This window comes from Ranitomeya variabilis, chromosome 2 (assembly GCF_051348905.1).
Source record: "Ranitomeya variabilis isolate aRanVar5 chromosome 2, aRanVar5.hap1, whole genome shotgun sequence".
Taxonomy (NCBI): domain Eukaryota; kingdom Metazoa; phylum Chordata; class Amphibia; order Anura; family Dendrobatidae; genus Ranitomeya; species Ranitomeya variabilis.
In genome coordinates this window covers 698832678-698848559 of record NC_135233.1, presented here as the reverse complement: position 1 = coordinate 698848559, position 15882 = coordinate 698832678, and the positions used below count along the sequence as shown (strand labels likewise).

General features: G+C 47.7%; 1 protein-coding gene across 1 annotated transcript in view; it reads right to left on the bottom strand.

The window, feature by feature from the left end:
• The window catches only part of HDDC2 (HD domain containing 2), a 76661-nt gene that overhangs the window by 45000 nt on the left and 15779 nt on the right, over nt 1-15882 (bottom strand). The gene's annotated exons all lie outside the window — the stretch shown is intronic.

Genomic DNA, 15882 nt, shown 5'->3' with positions numbered 1-15882 from the left:
AGCACGAAAATATCATTAACTCAAAACTGAAAATAAAGATTACACAACAACCACAAGACGGATTTCATCAACCAACGTATCATTGTTATCAGTATAAGGGTAAGTTTACACAGAGCTTTTTTGATGCTTTTTTTTCTGCAGCAAAACCTGGTCATCTTGGCAGGAAAGAAGCTGCGTCAAAAACGCAGGTTTAGGTGCGTTTTTTTTTTCCTCTTTGTCCAGGCTAAGGGTATGTGTCCACGTTCAGGATTGCATCAGGATTTGGTCAGGATTTTTCATCAGTATTTGTAAGCCAAAACCAGGAGTGGGTGATAAATGCAGAAGTGGTGCATATGTTTCTATTCTACTTTTCCTCTAATTGTTCCACTCCTGGTTTTGGCTTACAAATACTGATGGAAAATCCTGACCAAATCCAGATGCAATCCTGAACGTGGACACATACCCTCATGTCCTTGAATTTTCAGCAGCAAAAACGCATCAAATAATGATACCTGCGTTTTTTCAACACCCATTCAAGTCAATGGGTGAAAAAACGCAGCAAAAACGCTGAAAGAAGTGACATGCTCTATGTCAAAAAAACGCAGCAAAGCACAAAATACAGATCAAACAAAAAACCAATGTGTGTGCATGAGATTTCTGAAAACTCATAAGCTTTGCTGGTACTGTAAAAAGCAGCTGAAAATTAGCATTAAAAAAGCAGCAAAAACGTCCTGTGTAAACTTACCCTAACGGTGCCAACCTGACACTGTCTGTAGGTTACTGTGCAAAATCCTGCCGTCAGGCGCCCTTTTTAAATGGAGAAATTGTCATGTACCTCTGCCCTATGGGACGGACTGTGAAAGTGTTGCCATCTCTTCTCCAGTTTTTGGTGTAACCTCTTGAAAAAGTTAGTGCCAAATATCGAAGACACATTGATGTGATTATATATTCACAATGTATAGTGACAGCAGTGTAGTTTATCCACAGGTGACCACATAATGCTACGGCGACCCCCATGTACAGTGACTATACAGAGCCGCCAGACAATACTGACACATATTGCATTGCGCGCCGATGTACATATACCTATATAGCCCGCTGTATATGGAGGTGCACTAAGTAGAAGCTCCCCCTGTGTATGGCTATGGCCGGGTTACTGTATATATACCTATATAGCCCGCTGTATGTGGAGGGGCACTAGGTAGATGCTCCCCCTGTGTATGGCTATGGCCGGGTTACTCTATATATACCTATATAGCCCGCTGTATGTGGAGGGGCACTAGGTAGAAGCTCCCCCTGTGTATGGCTATGGCCGGGTTACTGTATATATACCTATATAGCCCGCTGTATATGGAGGTGCACTAGGTAGAAGCTCCCCCTGTGTATGGCTATGGCCGGGTTACTGTATATATACCTATATAGCCCGCTGCATGTGGAGGGGCACTAGGTAGAAGCTCCCCCTGTGTATGGCTATGGCCGGGTTACTGTATATATACCTATATAGCCCGCTGTATATGGAGGTGCACTAGGTAGAAGCTCCCCCTGTGTATGGCTATGGCCGGGTTACTCTATATATACCTATATAGCCCGCTGTATGTGGAGGGGCACTAGGTAGAAGCTCCCCCTGTGTATGGCTATGGCCGGGTTACTGTATATATACCTATATAGCCCGCTGTATATGGAGGTGCACTAGGTAGAAGCTCCCCCTGTGTATGGCTATGGCCGGGTTACTCTATATATACCTATATAGCCCGATGTATATGGAGGGGCACTAGGTAGAAGCTCCCCCTGTGTATGGCTATGGCCGGGTTACTGTATATATACCTATATAGCCCGCTGTATATGGAGGTGCACTAGGTAGAAGCTCCCCCCGTGTATGGCTATGGCCGGGTTACTGTATATATACCTATATAGCCCGCTGTATGTGGAGGGGCACTAGGTAGATGCTCCCCCTGTGTATGGCTATGGCCGGGTTACTCTATATATACCTATATAGCCCGATGTATATGGAGTACTACCTAGAAGCTCCCCCTGTGTATGGCTATGGCCGGGTTACTGTATATATACCTATATAGCCCGATGTATATGGAGGGGCACTAGGTAGAAGCTCCCCCTGTGTATGGCTATGGCCGGGTTACTGTATATATACCTATATAGCCCGCTGTATATGGAGGTGCACTAGGTAGAAGCTCCCCCTGTGTATGGCTATGGCCGGGTTACTGTATATATACCTATATAGCCCGCTGTATGTGGAGGGGCACTAGGTAGAAGCTCCCCCTGTGTATGGCTATGGCCGGGTTACTGTATATATACCTATATAGCCCGCTGTATATGGAGGTGCACTAGGTAGAAGCTCCCCCTGTGTATGGCTATGGCCGGGTTACTGTATATATACCTATATAGCCTGCTGTATATGGAGGTGCACTAGGTAGAAGCTCCCCCTGTGTATGGCTATGGCCGGGTTACTGTATATATACCTATATAGCCCACTGTACATGGCGGTGCACTAGGTAGAAGCTCCCCTGTGTATGGCTATGGCCGGGTTACTGTATATATACCTATATAGCCCGCTGTATATGGAGGGGCACTAGGTAGAAGCTCCCCCTGTGTATGGCTATGGCCGGGTTACTGTATATATACCTATAAAGCCCGATGTATATGGAGGTGCACTAGGTAGAAGCTCCCCTGTGTATGGCTATGGCCGGGTTACTGTATATATACCTATATAGCCCGCTGTATATGGAGGTGCACTAAGTAGAAGCTTCCCCTGTGTATGGCTATGGCCGGGTTACTGTATATATACCTATATAGCCCGCTGTATATGGAGGGGCACTAGGTAGAAGCTCCCCGTGTATGGCTATGGCCGGGTTACTGTATATATACCTATATAGCCCACTGTATATGGAGGTGCACTAGGTAGAAGCTCCCCCTGTGTATGGCTATGGCCGGGTTACTGTATATATACCTATATAGCCCGCTGTATATGGAGGTGCACTGGGTAGAAGCTCCCCCTGTGTATGGCTATGGCCGGGTCACTGTATATATACCTATATAGCCCACTGTACATGGCGGTGCACTAGGTAGAAGCTCCCCTGTGTATGGCTATGGCCGGGTTACTGTATATATACCTATATAGCCCGCTGTATATGGAGGTGCACTAGGTAGAAGCTCCCCGTGTATGGCTATGGCCGGGTTACTGTATATATACCTATATAGCCCACTGTACATGGCGGTGCACTAGGTAGAAGCTCCCCCTGTGTATGGCTATGGCCGGGTTACTGTATACAGTTAGGTCCATATATATTTGGACAGAGACAACATTTTTCTAATTTTGGTTATAGAGATTACCAAAATGAATTTTAAACAAAACAATTCAGATGCAGCTGAAGTTCAGACTTTCAGCTTTCATTTGAGAGTATCCACATTAAAATTGGATGAAGGGTTTAGGAGTTTCAGTTCCTTAACATGTGCCACCCTGATTTTAAAGAGTCCAAAAGTAATTGGACAGATTCAATAATTTTAAATAAAATTTTCATTTTTAGTACTTGGTTGAAAACCCTTTGTTGGCAATGACTGCCTGAAGTCTTGAACTCATGGACATCACCAGACACTGTGTTTCTTCTTTTTTGATGCTCTGCCAGGCCTTCACTGTGGTGGTTTTCAGTTGATGTTTGTTTGTGGGGCTTTCTGTCTGAAGTTTAGTCTTTAACAAGTGAAATGCATGCTCAATTGGGTTGAGATCAGGTGACTGACTTGGCCATTCAAGAATATTCCACTTCTTTGCTTTAATAAACTCCTGGGTTGCTTTGTCTTTATGTTTTGGGTCATTGTCCATCTGTTGTATGAAACTACGACCAATCCGTTTTGCTGCATTTGGCTGGATCTGAGCACACAGGATGTCTCTGAATACCTTAGAATTCATTCGGCTGCTTTTGTCCTGTGTCACATCATCACTAAACACTAGTGACCCAGTGCCACTGGCAGCCATGCATGCCCAAGCCATCACACTGCCTCCGCAGTATTTTACAGATGATGTGGTATGCTTTGGATCATGAGCTGTACCATTCCTTCGCCATACTTTTCTCTTTCCATCATTCTGGTAGAGGTTGATCTTGGTTTCATCTGTCCAAAGAATGTTCTTCCAGAACTGTACTGGCTTTTTTAGATGTTTTTTAGCAAAGTCCAGTCTAGCCTTTTTATTCATGATGCTTATGAGTGGCTTGCACAGTGCAGTGAACCCTCTGTATTTACTTTCATGCAGTCTTCTCTTTATGGTAGATTTGGATATTGATACGCCTACCTCCTGGAGAGTGTTGGTCACTTGGTTGGCTGTTGTGAAGGGGTTTCTCTTCACCATGGAGATTATTCTGCGATCATCCACCACTGTTGTCTTCCGTGTGCGCCCAGGTCTTTTTGCATTGATGAGTTCACCAGTGCTTTCTTTCTTTCTCAGGATGTACCAAACTGTAGATTTTGCCACTCCTAATATTGTAGCAATTTCTCGGATGGGTTTTTTCTGTTTTCGCAGCTTAAGGATGGCTTGTTTCACCTGCATGGAGAGCTCCTTTGACCGCATGTTTCCTTCACAGCAAACCCTTCCAAATGCAAGTACCACACCTCAAATCAACTCCAGGCCTTTTATCTGCTTAATTGAGAATGACATAACAAAGGGATTGCCCACACCTGTCCTTGAAATAGCCTTGGAGTCAATTGTCCAATTACTTTTGGTCCCTTTAAAAACAGGGTGGCACATGTTAAGGAGCTGAAACTCCTAAACCCTTCATCACATTTTAATGTGGATACCCACAAATGAAAGCTGAAAGTCTGAACTTCAACTGCATCTGAATTGTTTTGTTTAAAATTCATTGTGGTAATGTCTATAACCAAAATTAGAAAAATGTTGTCTCTGTCCAAATATATATGGACCTAACTGTATATACCTATATAGCCCACTGTACATGGCGGTGCACTAGGTAGAAGCTCCCCCTGTGTATGGCTATGGCCGGGATACTGTATATATACCTATATAGCCCGCTGATTATGGAGGGGCACTAGGTAGACGCTCCCCCTGTGTATGGCTATGGCCGGGTTACTGTATATATACCTATATAACCCGCTGTATATGGAGGGGCACTAGGTAGACGCTCCCCCTGTGTATGGCTATGGCCAGGTTACTGTATATATACCTATATAGCCCGCTGTATATGGAGGTGCACTAGGTAGAAGCTCCCCTGTGTATGGCTATGGCCGGGTTACTGTATATATACCTATATAGCCCGCTGTATATGGAGGTGCACTAGGTAGAAGCTCCCCCTGTGTATGGCTATGGCCGGGTTACTGTATATAAACCTATATAGCCCGCTGTATGTGGAGGGGCACTAGGTAGATGCTCCCCCTGTGTATGGCTATGGCCGGGTTACTCTATATATACCTATATAGCCCGATGTATATGGAGGGGCACTAGGTAGAAGCTCCCCCTGTGTATGGCTATGGCCGGGTTACTGTATATATACCTATATAGCCCGCTGTATATGGAGGTGCACTAGGTAGAAGCTCCCCTGTGTATGGCTATGGCCGGGTTACTGTATATATACCTATATAGCCCGCTGCATGTGGAGGGGCACTAGGTAGATGCTCCCCCTGTGTATGGCTATGGCCGGGTTACTCTATATATACCTATATAGCCCGATGTATATGGAGTACTACCTAGAAGCTCCCCCTGTGTATGGCTATGGCCGGGTTACTGTATATATACCTATATAGCCCGCTGTATGTGGAGGGGCACTAGGTAGATGCTCCCCCTGTGTATGGCTATGGCCGGGTTACTCTATATATACCTATATAGCCCGCTGTATGTGGAGGGGCACTAGGTAGAAGCTCCCCCTGTGTATGGCTATGGCCGGGTTACTGTATATATACCTATATAGCCCGCTGTATATGGAGGTGCACTAGGTAGAAGCTCCCCCTGTGTATGGCTATGGCCGGGTTACTGTATATATACCTATATAGCCCGCTGTATGTGGAGGGGCACTAGGTAGAAGCTCCCCCTGTGTATGGCTATGGCCGGGTTACTGTATATATACCTATATAGCCCTCTGTATATGGAGGGGCACTAGGTAGAAGCTCCCCCTGTGTATGGCTATGGCCGGGTTACTCTATATATACCTATATAGCCCGCTGTATGTGGAGGGGCACTAGGTAGAAGCTCCCCATGTGTATGGCTATGGCCGGGTTACTGTATATATACCTATATAGCCCGCTGTATATGGAGGTGCACTAGGTAGAAGCTCCCCCTGTGTATGGCTATGGCCGGGTTACTCTATATATACCTATATAGCCCGATGTATATGGAGGGGCACTAGGTAGAAGCTCCCCCTGTGTATGGCTATGGCCGGGTTACTGTATATATACCTATATAGCCCGCTGTATATGGAGGTGCACTAGGTAGAAGCTCCCCCCGTGTATGGCTATGGCCGGGTTACTGTATATATACCTATATAGCCCGCTGTATGTGGAGGGGCACTAGGTAGATGCTCCCCCTGTGTATGGCTATGGCCGGGTTACTCTATATATACCTATATAGCCCGATGTATATGGAGTACTACCTAGAAGCTCCCCCTGTGTATGGCTATGGCCGGGTTACTGTATATATACCTATATAGCCCGATGTATATGGAGGGGCACTAGGTAGAAGCTCCCCCTGTGTATGGCTATGGCCGGGTTACTGTATATATACCTATATAGCCCGCTGTATATGGAGGTGCACTAGGTAGAAGCTCCCCCTGTGTATGGCTATGGCCGGGTTACTGTATATATACCTATATAGCCCGATGTATATGGAGGGGCACTAGGTAGAAGCTCCCCCTGTGTATGGCTATGGCCGGGTTACTGTATATATACCTATATAGCCCGCTGTATATGGAGGTGCACTAGGTAGAAGCTCCCCCTGTGTATGGCTATGGCCGGGTTACTGTATATATACCTATATAGCCCGATGTATATGGAGGGGCACTAGGTAGAAGCTCCCCCTGTGTATGGCTATGGCCGGGTTACTGTATATATACCTATATAGCCCGCTGTATGTGGAGGGGCACTAGGTAGAAGCTCCCCCTGTGTATGGCTATGGCCGGGTTACTGTATATATACCTATATAGCCCGCTGTATAGGGAGGTGCACTAGGTAGAAGCTCCCCTTGTGTATGGTTATGGCCGGGTTACTGTATATATACACCTATATAACCCGCTGTATATGGAGAGGCACTAGGTAGAAGCTCCCCCTGTGTATGGCTATGAAGGGTCACTGTATATATATCTATATAGCCCGCTGTATATGGAGGGGCACTAGGTAGAAGCTCCCCCTGTGTATGGCTATGGCCGGGTTACTGTATATATACCTAAATAGCCCGCTGTATATGGAGGTGCACTAGGTAGAAGCTCCCCCTGTGTATGGCTATGGCCGGGTTACTGTATATATACCTATATAGCCCGCTGTATATGGAGGTGCACTAGGTAGACGCTCCCCCTGTGTATGGCTATGGCCGGGTTACAGTATACACCTATATAGCCCGCTGTATGTGGAGGGGCACTAGGTAGAAGCTCCCCCTGTGTATGGCTTTGGCCGGGTTATTGTATATATACCTATATAGCCCGCTGTATATGGAGGGGCACTAGGTAGACGCTCCCTCTGTGTATGGCTATGGCCGGGTTACTGTATATATACCTATATAGCCCGCTGTATATGGAGGGGCACTAGGTAGAAGCTCCCCCTGTGTATGGCTATGGCCGGGTTACTGTATATATACCTATATAGCCCGCTGTATATGGAGGTGCACTAGGTAGAAGCTCCCCCTGTGTATGGCTATGGCCGGGTTACTGTATATATACCTATATAGCCCACTGTACATGGCGGTGCACTAGGTAGAAGCTCCCCTGTGTATGGCTATGGCCGGGTTACTGTATATATACCTATATAGCCCGCTGTATATGGAGGTGCACTAGGTAGAAGCTCCCCCTGTGTATGGCTATGGCCGGGTTACTGTATATATACCTATATAGCCCACTGTACATGGCGGTGCACTAGGTAGAAGCTCCCCCTGTGTATGGCTATGGCCGGGTTACTGTATATATACCTATATAGCCCGCTGTATATGGAGGTGCACTAGGTAGAAGCTCCCCCTGTGTATGGCTATGGCCGGGTTACTGTATATATACCTATATAGCCTGCTGTATATGGAGGTGCACTAGGTAGAAGCTCCCCCTGTGTATGGCTATGGCCGGGTTACTGTATATATACCTATATAGCCCGCTGTATATGGAGGTGCACTAGGTAGAAGCTCCCCCTGTGTATGGCTATGGCCGGGTTACTGTATATATACCTATATAGCCTGCTGTATATGGAGGTGCACTAGGTAGAAGCTCCCCCTGTGTATGGCTATGGCCGGGTTACTGTATATATACCTATATAGCCCACTGTACATGGCGGTGCACTAGGTAGAAGCTCCCCTGTGTATGGCTATGGCCGGGTTACTGTATATATACCTATATAGCCCGCTGTATATGGAGGGGCACTAGGTAGAAGCTCCCCCTGTGTATGGCTATGGCCGGGTTACTGTATATATACCTATAAAGCCCGATGTATATGGAGGTGCACTAGGTAGAAGCTCCCCTGTGTATGGCTATGGCCGGGTTACTGTATATATACCTATATAGCCCGCTGTATATGGAGGTGCACTAAGTAGAAGCTTCCCCTGTGTATGGCTATGGCCGGGTTACTGTATATATACCTATATAGCCCGCTGTATATGGAGGGGCACTAGGTAGAAGCTCCCCGTGTATGGCTATGGCCGGGTTACTGTATATATACCTATATAGCCCACTGTATATGGAGGTGCACTAGGTAGAAGCTCCCCCTGTGTATGGCTATGGCCGGGTTACTGTATATATACCTATATAGCCCGCTGTATATGGAGGTGCACTAGGTAGAAGCTCCCCCTGTGTATGGCTATGGCCGGGTCACTGTATATATACCTATATAGCCCACTGTACATGGCGGTGCACTAGGTAGAAGCTCCCCTGTGTATGGCTATGACCGGGTTACTGTATATGTACCTATATAGCCCGCTGTATATGGAGGTGCACTAGGTAGAAGCTCCCCGTGTATGGCTATGGCCGGGTTACTGTATATATACCTATATAGCCCACTGTACATGGCGGTGCACTAGGTAGAAGCTCCCCCTGTGTATGGCTATGGCCGGGTTACTGTATATATACCTATATAGCCCACTGTACATGGCGGTGCACTAGGTAGAAGCTCCCCCTGTGTATGGCTATGGCCGGGATACTGTATATATACCTATATAGCCCGCTGATTATGGAGGGGCACTAGGTAGACGCTCCCCCTGTGTATGGCTATGGCCGGGTTACTGTATATATACCTATATAACCCGCTGTATATGGAGGGGCACTAGGTAGACGCTCCCCCTGTGTATGGCTATGGCCAGGTTACTGTATATAAACCTATATAGCCCGCTGTATGTGGAGGGGCACTAGGTAGATGCTCCCCCTGTGTATGGCTATGGCCGGGTTACTCTATATATACCTATATAGCCCGATGTATATGGAGGGGCACTAGGTAGAAGCTCCCCCTGTGTATGGCTATGGCCGGGTTACTGTATATATACCTATATAGCCCGCTGTATATGGAGGTGCACTAGGTAGAAGCTCCCCTGTGTATGGCTATGGCCGGGTTACTGTATATATACCTATATAGCCCGCTGCATGTGGAGGGGCACTAGGTAGATGCTCCCCCTGTGTAGGGCTATGGCCGGGTTACTCTATATATACCTATATAGCCCGATGTATATGGAGTACTACCTAGAAGCTCCCCCTGTGTATGGCTATGGCCGGGTTACTGTATATATACCTATATAGCCCGCTGTATGTGGAGGGGCACTAGGTAGATGCTCCCCCTGTGTATGGCTATGGCCGGGTTACTCTATATATACCTATATAGCCCGCTGTATGTGGAGGGGCACTAGGTAGAAGCTCCCCCTGTGTATGGCTATGGCCGGGTTACTGTATATATACCTATATAGCCCGCTGTATGTGGAGGGGCACTAGGTAGAAGCTCCCCCTGTGTATGGCTATGGCCGGGTTACTGTATATATACCTATATAGCCCGCTGTATATGGAGGTGCACTAGGTAGAAGCTCCCCCTGTGTATGGCTATGGCCGGGTTACTCTATATATACCTATATAGCCCGCTGTATGTGGAGGGGCACTAGGTAGAAGCTCCCCCTGTGTATGGCTATGGCCGGGTTACTGTATATATACCTATATAGCCCGCTGTATATGGAGGTGCACTAGGTAGAAGCTCCCCCTGTGTATGGCTATGGCCGGGTTACTCTATATATACCTATATAGCCCGATGTATATGGAGGGGCACTAGGTAGAAGCTCCCCCTGTGTATGGCTATGGCCGGGTTACTGTATATATACCTATATAGCCCGCTGTATATGGAGGTGCACTAGGTAGAAGCTCCCCCCGTGTATGGCTATGGCCGGGTTACTGTATATATACCTATATAGCCCGCTGTATGTGGAGGGGCACTAGGTAGATGCTCCCCCTGTGTATGGCTATGGCCGGGTTACTCTATATATACCTATATAGCCCGATGTATATGGAGTACTACCTAGAAGCTCCCCCTGTGTATGGCTATGGCCGGGTTACTGTATATATACACCTATATAACCCGCTGTATATGGAGAGGCACTAGGTAGAAGCTCCCCCTGTGTATGGCTATGGCCGGGTCACTGTATATATATCTATATAGCCCGCTGTATATGGAGGGGCACTAGGTAGAAGCTCCCCCTGTGTACGGCTATGGCCGGGTTACTGTATATATACCTAAATAGCCCGCTGTATATGGAGGTGCACTAGGTAGAAGCTCCCCCTGTGTATGGCTATGGCCGGGTTACTGTATATATACCCCGCTGTATATGGAGGTGCACTAGGTAGAAGCTCCCCGTGTATGGCTATGGCCGGGTTACTGTATATATACCTATATAGCCCGCTGTATATGGAGGTGCACTAGGTAGACGCTCCCCCTGTGTATGGCTATGGCCGGGTTACTGTATACACCTATATAGTCCGCTGTATGTGGAGGGGCACTAGGTAAAAGCTCCCCCTGTGTATGGCTTTGGCCGGGTTATTGTATATATACCTATATAGCCCGCTGTATATGGAGGGGCACTAGGTAGACGCTCCCTCTGTGTATGGCTATGGCCGGGTTACTGTATATATACCTATATAGCCCGCTGTATATGGAGGGGCACTAGGTAGAAGCTCCCCCTGTGTATGGCTATGGCCGGGTTACTGTATATATACCTATATATCCCGCTGTATATGGAGGTGCACTAGGTAGAAGCTCCCCCTGTGTATGGCTATGGCCGGGTTACTGTATATATACCTATATAGCCCACTGTACATGGCGGTGCACTAGGTAGAAGCTCCCCTGTGTATGGCTATGGCCGGGTTACTGTATATATACCTATATAGCCCGCTGTATATGGAGGTGCACTAGGTAGAAGCTCCCCCTGTGTATGGCTATGGCCGGGTTACTGTATATATACCTATATAGCCCACTGTACATGGCGGTGCACTAGGTAGAAGCTCCCCCTGTGTATGGCTATGGCCGGGTTACTGTATATATACCTATATAGCCCGCTGTATATGGAGGTGCACTAGGTAGAAGCTCCCCCTGTGTATGGCTATGGCCGGGTTACTGTATATATACCTATATAGCCTGCTGTATATGGAGGTGCACTAGGTAGAAGCTCCCCCTGTGTATGGCTATGGCCGGGTTACTGTATATATACCTATATAGCCCGCTGTATATGGAGGTGCACTAGGTAGAAGCTCCCCCTGTGTATGGCTATGGCCGGGTTACTGTATATATACCTATATAGCCTGCTGTATATGGAGGTGCACTAGGTAGAAGCTCCCCCTGTGTATGGCTATGGCCGGGTTACTGTATATATACCTATATAGCCCACTGTACATGGCGGTGCACTAGGTAGAAGCTCCCCTGTGTATGGCTATGGCCGGGTTACTGTATATATACCTATATAGCCCGCTGTATATGGAGGGGCACTAGGTAGAAGCTCCCCCTGTGTATGGCTATGGCCGGGTTACTGTATATATACCTATAAAGCCCGATGTATATGGAGGTGCACTAGGTAGAAGCTCCCCTGTGTATGGCTATGGCCGGGTTACTGTATATATACCTATATAGCCCACTGTATATGGAGGTGCACTAGGTAGAAGCTCCCCCTGTGTATGGCTATGGCCGGGTTACTGTATATATACCTATATAGCCCGCTGTATATGGAGGTGCACTAGGTAGAAGCTCCCCCTGTGTATGGCTATGGCCGGGTCACTGTATATATACCTATATAGCCCACTGTACATGGCGGTGCACTAGGTAGAAGCTCCCCTGTGTATGGCTATGGCCGGGTTACTGTATATATACCTATATAGCCCGCTGTATATGGAGGTGCACTAGGTAGAAGCTCCCCGTGTATGGCTATGGCCGGGTTACTGTATATATATATACCTATATAGCCCACTGTACATGGCGGTGCACTAGGTAGAAGCTCCCCCTGTGTATGGCTATGGCCGGGTTACTGTATATATACCTATATAGCCCACTGTACATGGCGGTGCACTAGGTAGAAGCTCCCCCTGTGTATGGCTATGGCCGGGATACTGTATATATACCTATATAGCCCGCTGATTATGGAGGGGCACTAGGTAGACGCTCCCCCTGTGTATGGCTATGGCCGGGTTACTGTATATATACCTATATAACCCGCTGTATATGGAGGGGCACTAGGTAGACGCTCCCCCTGTGTATGGCTATGGCCGGGTTACTGTATATATACCTATATAGCCCGCTGTATATGGAGGTGCACTAGGTAGAAGCTCCCCCTGTGTATGGCTATGGCCGGGTTACTGTATATAAACCTATATAGCCCGCTGTATGTGGAGGGGCACTAGGTAGATGCTCCCCCTGTGTATGGCTATGGCCGGGTTACTCTATATATACCTATATAGCCCGATGTATATGGAGGGGCACTAGGTAGAAGCTCCCCCTGTGTATGGCTATGGCCGGGTTACTGTATATATACCTATATAGCCCGCTGTATATGGAGGTGCACTAGGTAGAAGCTCCCCTGTGTATGGCTATGGCCGGGTTACTGTATATATACCTATATAGCCCACTGCATGTGGAGGGGCACTAGGTAGATGCTCCCCCTGTGTATGGCTATGGCCGGGTTACTCTATATATACCTATATAGCCCGATGTATATGGAGTACTACCTAGAAGCTCCCCCTGTGTATGGCTATGGCCGGGTTACTGTATATATACCTATATAGCCCGCTGTATGTGGAGGGGCACTAGGTAGACGCTCCCCCTGTGTATGGCTATGGCCGTGATACTGTATATATACCTATATAGCCCGATGTATATGGAGGAGTGCTAGGTAGAAGCTCCCCCTGTGAATGGCTATGGCCGGGTTACTGTATATATACCTATATAGCCCACTGTACATGGCGGTGCACTAGGTAGAAGCTCCCCTGTGTATGGCTATGGCCGGGTTACTGTATATATACCTATATAGCCCGCTGTATATGGAGGTGCACTAGGTAGAAGCTCCCCGTGTATGGCTATGGCCGGGTTACTGTATATATATATACCTATATAGCCCACTGTACATGGCGGTGCACTAGGTAGAAGCTCCCCCTGTGTATGGCTATGGCCGGGTTACTGTATATATACCTATATAGCCCACTGTACATGGCGGTGCACTAGGTAGAAGCTCCCCCTGTGTATGGCTATGGCCGGGATACTGTATATATACCTATATAGCCCGCTGATTATGGAGGGGCACTAGGTAGACGCTCCCCCTGTGTATGGCTATGGCCGGGTTACTGTATATATACCTATATAACCCGCTGTATATGGAGGGGCACTAGGTAGACGCTCCCCCTGTGTATGGCTATGGCCGGGTTACTGTATATATACCTATATAGCCCGCTGTATATGGAGGTGCACTAGGTAGAAGCTCCCCCTGTGTATGGCTATGGCCGGGTTACTGTATATAAACCTATATAGCCCGCTGTATGTGGAGGGGCACTAGGTAGATGCTCCCCCTGTGTATGGCTATGGCCGGGTTACTCTATATATACCTATATAGCCCGATGTATATGGAGGGGCACTAGGTAGAAGCTCCCCCTGTGTATGGCTATGGCCGGGTTACTGTATATATACCTATATAGCCCGCTGTATATGGAGGTGCACTAGGTAGAAGCTCCCCTGTGTATGGCTATGGCCGGGTTACTGTATATATACCTATATAGCCCACTGCATGTGGAGGGGCACTAGGTAGATGCTCCCCCTGTGTATGGCTATGGCCGGGTTACTCTATATATACCTATATAGCCCGATGTATATGGAGTACTACCTAGAAGCTCCCCCTGTGTATGGCTATGGCCGGGTTACTGTATATATACCTATATAGCCCGCTGTATGTGGAGGGGCACTAGGTAGACGCTCCCCCTGTGTATGGCTATGGCCGTGATACTGTATATATACCTATATAGCCCGATGTATATGGAGGAGTGCTAGGTAGAAGCTCCCCCTGTGAATGGCTATGGCCGGGTTACTGTATATATACCTATATAGCCCGCTGTATGTGGAGGGGCACTAGGTAGACGCTCCCCCTGTGTATGGCTATGGCCGTGTTACTGTATATATACCTATATAGCCCGATGTATATGGAGGAGTACTAGGTAGAAGCTCCCCCTGTGAATGGCTATGGCCGGGTTACAGTATATATACCTACCGTATATAGCCCTCTGTATATGGAGGTGCACTAGGTAGAAGCTCCCCCTGTGTATGGCTATGGCCGGGTCACTGTATATATACCTATATAGCCCACTGTACATGGCGGTGCACTAGGTAGAAGCTCCCCCTGTGTATGGCTATGGCCGGGTTACTCTATATATACCTATATAGCCCGCTGTATGTGGAGGGGCACTAGGTAGAAGCTCCCCCTGTGTATGGCTATGGCCGGGTTACTGTATATATACCTATATAGCCCGCTGTATGTGGAGGGGCACTAGGTAGAAGCTCCCCCTGTGTATGGCTATGGCCGGGTTACTGTATATATACCTATATAGCCCGCTGTATATGGAGGTGCACTAGGTAGAAGCTCCCCCTGTGTATGGCTATGGCCGGGTTACTCTATATATACCTATATAGCCCGCTGTATGTGGAGGGGCACTAGGTAGAAGCTCCCCCTGTGTATGGCTATGGCCGGGTTACTGTATATATACCTATATAGCCCGCTGTATATGGAGGTGCACTAGGTAGAAGCTCCCCCTGTGTATGGCTATGGCCGGGTTACTCTATATATACCTATATAGCCTGATGTATATGGAGGGGCACTAGGTAGAAGCTCCCCCTGTGTATGGCTATGGCCGGGTTACTGTATATATACCTATATAGCCCGCTGTATATGGAGGTGCACTAGGTAGAAGCTCCCCCCGTGTATGGCTATGGCCGGGTTACTGTATATATACCTATATAGCCCGCTGTATGTGGAGGGGCACTAGGTAGATGCTCCCCCTGTGTATGGCTATGGCCGGGTTACTCTATATATACCTATATAGCCCGATGTATATGGAGTACTACCTAGAAGCTCCCCCTGTGTATGGCTATGGCCGGGTTACTGTATATATACCTATATAGCCCGATGTATATGGAGGGGCACTAGGTAGAAGCTCCCCTGTGTATGGCTATGGCCGGGTTACTGTATATATACCTATATAGCCCGCTGTA